Source organism: Heterodontus francisci, unplaced genomic scaffold (assembly GCF_036365525.1).
Source record: "Heterodontus francisci isolate sHetFra1 unplaced genomic scaffold, sHetFra1.hap1 HAP1_SCAFFOLD_1849, whole genome shotgun sequence".
Taxonomy (NCBI): Eukaryota; Metazoa; Chordata; class Chondrichthyes; order Heterodontiformes; family Heterodontidae; genus Heterodontus; species Heterodontus francisci.
This window is the reverse complement of record NW_027142020.1, coordinates 3361-7500: the sequence shown is the minus strand read 5'-3', so window position 1 is coordinate 7500 and position 4140 is coordinate 3361.

The following is a 4140-nucleotide window of genomic DNA, read 5'->3' as shown; positions in this document are numbered from 1 at the left end:
CCGACCGCTGGGGGCCGCCCGGGCGACGTTTGAATCTGTCGGGTCGGACCGCCGAATCCCGCGGGATTTCGGGATCGAATCTGCGGGTGGAATCGGCACCTCGTCCCGCTGTCCGGTTCCCCCCGGTCGACTGCAACGGGTTTCCGAGGCCCGTCGGTCAGGCGCGGTTCGCTCCGCAATCCGCCGGCCGATCGGCACCGGGCGGGGCTCTACGGAAAGAGGGGACCCTCCCGCGTCGAGTGCCGGCGCACCGACCCCGCAGGCTGACCGGGAAGGTGAAGACTCACCCCGCTGAATGCCCGGCCCCGGCTACCCTCCGGCTCCGGGGCCATAACTTCGGGGAGGGAGGTCCGATCCCCGCGCGGTCGACGGCAGGCGGTAGGGCTCGGAGGGGCGCGGCCTGGTCCGCGAGTGCCCCGGCGCCGCCCCTCTGCCCGTCCGAGGGACAGTAGGAAATGGCCATACCGCTTTCCGGCCGATTGCCGCCGGACGTCCGGCCGCATTCGCTCGGTCTGCGCGGCCGGCGGTAGCCGGGGGCGAGGGGCATCGGGCGGTGGCGGAACCAGGCCGGCCCGACCGCTGGGGGCCGCCCGGGCGACGTTTGAATCTGTCGGGTCGGACCGCCGAATCCCGCGGGATTTCGGGATCGAATCTGCGGGTGGAATCGGCACCTCGTCCCGCTGTCCGGTTCCCCCCCGTCGACTGCAACGGGTTTCCGAGGCCCGTCGGTCAGGCGCGGTTCGCTCCGCAATCCGCCGGCCGATCGGCACCGGGCGGGGCTCTACGGAAAGAGGGGACCCTCCGGCGTCGAGTGCCGGCGCACCGACCCCGCAGGCTGACCGGGAAGGTTAAGACTCACCCCGCTGAATGCCCGGCCCCGGGCACCCTCCGGCGCCGGGGCCATAACTTCGGGGAGGGAGGTCCGAGCTCCGCGCGGTCGACGGCAGGTGAAAGGGGCCGGTGCGCCGCGGAAGGCGACAGCAGTCCCGTCAGGCTGCACCTCTGCTCGGGCGAACGGCGTCAGGAAAAGGGGAGAGCACTTCCCCACCGATAGCTCCGGAACGCCCGGACCCATTGGCCCGCGGCACCGGTGGCTGCTAGAGGGCCTCCGGCGCCGTCAGCCGGGGTACGTCCCAGGCCGGCCGGACGGCGGGCAGCCGGAGGCAACGGCCTGGAACGGAGCCAGACTTGAGTCGTTCCGTGTGCCGTGGGCAAAAAGGCAGGGCTGCGGGTCAGCGCAGTTTGGCAAACCTAGCCGCAAGTGCGGGAAGGGCGGAGGAGCACACGGACGCCGCCTTCCCAAACTGAGCCCAAAGTGCCCAGGCATGCCCCCTTGATCTCGCCTAATCAGTGAGCCCAAAATAATTTCAGAGTGTGGAAACCTGATCCAAAAAGGTCGAAAAGAACGGCCAGAGATCAAGTCCGAAAGGGGAAATCAGTAACAAGCAAGCAGAGTAATCATTAACCAAAAAGCGCAAAATTATGTTAAAAGTGTGAAATCATTAACCAAAAAGTCGAAAATAATGTCCAGAGACCAAGTCCGAAAGTACAAATAATTAACCAGTAAGCAGAGTCATCATTAACCAAAAATCGCAAAAGTAAGTAAAAAGTGTGAAATCATTAACCAAAAATCGCAAAAGTAAGTAAAAAGTGTGAAATCATTAACCAAAAACTCGAAAATAATGTCCAGAGACTAAGTCCGAAAGGGCAAATGGTTAACCAGTAAGCAGAGTAATCATTAACCAAAAATCGCAAAAGTAAGTAAGAAGTGTGAAATCATTAACCAAAAATCGCAAAAGTAAGTAAAAAGTGTGAAATCATTAACCAAAAACTCGAAAATAATGTCCAGAGACCAAGTCCGAAAGGGCAAATGGTTAACCAGTAAGCAGAGTAATCATTAACCAAAAAGGGCAAAAGTAAGTAAAAAGTATGAAATCATTAACCAAAAAGCACAAAATTAAGTTAAAAGTGTGAAATCATTAACCAAAAAGTCGAAAATAATCTCCAGAGACTAAGTGCGAAAGGGCAAATGGTTAACCAGTAAGCAGAGTCATCATTAACCAAAAATCGCAAAAGTAAGTAAAAAGTGTGAAATCATTAACCAAAAACCCGAAAATAATGTCCAGAGACTAAGTCCAAAAGGGCAAATGGTTAACCAGTAAGCAGAGTAATCATTAACCAAAAATCGCAAAAGTAAGTAAAAAGTGTGAAATCATTAACCAAAAACTCGAAAATAATCTCCAGAGACTAAGTCCGAAAGGGCAAATGGTTAACCAGTAAGCAGAGTAATCATTAACCAAAAGGCGCAAAAGTAAGTAAAAAGTATGAAATCATTAACCAAAAAGCGCAAAAATATGTTAAAAGTGTGAAATCATTAACCAAAAAGTCGAAAATAATGTGCAGAGACTAAGTCCGAAAGGGCAAATGGTTAACCAGTAAGCAGAGTAATCATTAACCAAAAAGCGCAAAAATATGTTAAAAGTGTGAAATCATTAACCAAAAACTCGAAAATAATGTGCAGAGACTAAGTCCGAAAGGGCAAATGGTTAACCAGTAAGCAGAGTAATCATTAACCAAAAATCGCAAAAGTAAGTAAAAAGTGTGAAATCATTAACCAAAAACTCGAAAATAATCTCCAGAGACTAAGTCCGAAAGGGCAAATGGTTAACCAGTAAGCAGAGTAATCATTAACCAAAAGGCGCAAAAGTAAGTAAAAAGTATGAAATCATTAACCAAAAAGCGCAAAAATATGTTAAAAGTGTGAAATCATTAACCAAAAAGTCGAAAATAATGTGCAGAGACTAAGTCCGAAAGGGCAAATGGTTAACCAGTAAGCAGAGTAATCATTAACCAAAAAGCGCAAAAATATGTTAAAAGTGTGAAATCATTAACCAAAAACTCGAAAATAATGTGCAGAGACTAAGTCCGAAAGGGCAAATGGTTAACCAGTAAGCAGAGTAATCATTAACCAAAAAGCTTAAAAATATGTTAAAGTGTGAAATCATTAACCAAAAACTCGAAAATAATCTCCAGAGACTAAGTCCGAAAGGGCAAATGGTTAACCAGTAAGCAGAGTAATCATTAACCAAAAAGGGCAAAAGTAAGTAAAAAGTATGAAATCATTAACCAAAAAGCACAAAATTAAGTTAAAAGTGTGAAATCATTAACCAAAAACTCGAAAATAATGTGCAGAGACTAAGTCCGAAAGGGCAAATGGTTAACCAGTAAGCAGAGTAATCATTAACCAAAAAGCGCAAAATTATGTTAAAAGTGTGAAATCATTAACCAAAAACTCGAAAATAATGTCCAGAGACCAAGTCCGAAAGTACAAATAATTAACCAGTAAGCAGAGTCATCATTAACCAAAAATCGCAAAAGTAAGTAAAAAGTGTGAAATCATTAACCAAAAATCGCAAAAGTAAGTAAAAAGTGTGAAATCATTAACCAAAAACTCGAAAATAATCTCCAGAGACTAAGTCCGAAAGGGCAAATGGTTAACCAGTAAGCAGAGTAATCATTAACCAAAAATCGCAAAAGTAAGTAAAAAGTGTGAAATCATTAACCAAAAATCGCAAAAGTAAGTAAAAAGTGTGAAATCATTAACCAAAAACTCGAAAATAATGTCCAGAGACCAAGTCCGAAAGGGCAAATGGTTAACCAGTAAGCAGAGTAATCATTAACCAAAAAGGGCAAAAGTAAGTAAAAAGTATGAAATCATTAACCAAAAAGCACAAAATTAAGTTAAAAGTGTGAAATCATTAACCAAAAAGTCGAAAATAATCTCCAGAGACTAAGTGCGAAAGGGCAAATGGTTAACCAGTAAGCAGAGTAATCATTAACCAAAAATCGCAAAAGTAAGTAAAAAGTATGAAATCATTAACCAAAAAGCACAAAATTAAGTTAAAAGTGTGAAATCATTAACCAAAATGTCGAAAACAATGTCCAGAGACTAAGTCCGAAAGGGCAAATGGTTAACCAGTAAGCAGAGTAATCATTAACCAAAAAGGGCAAAAGTAAGTAAAAAGTATGAAATCATTAACCAAAAAGCACAAAATTAAGTTAAAAGTGTGAAATCATTAACCAAAATGTCGAAAACAATGTCCAGAGACTAAGTCCGAAAGGGCAAATGGTTAACCAGTA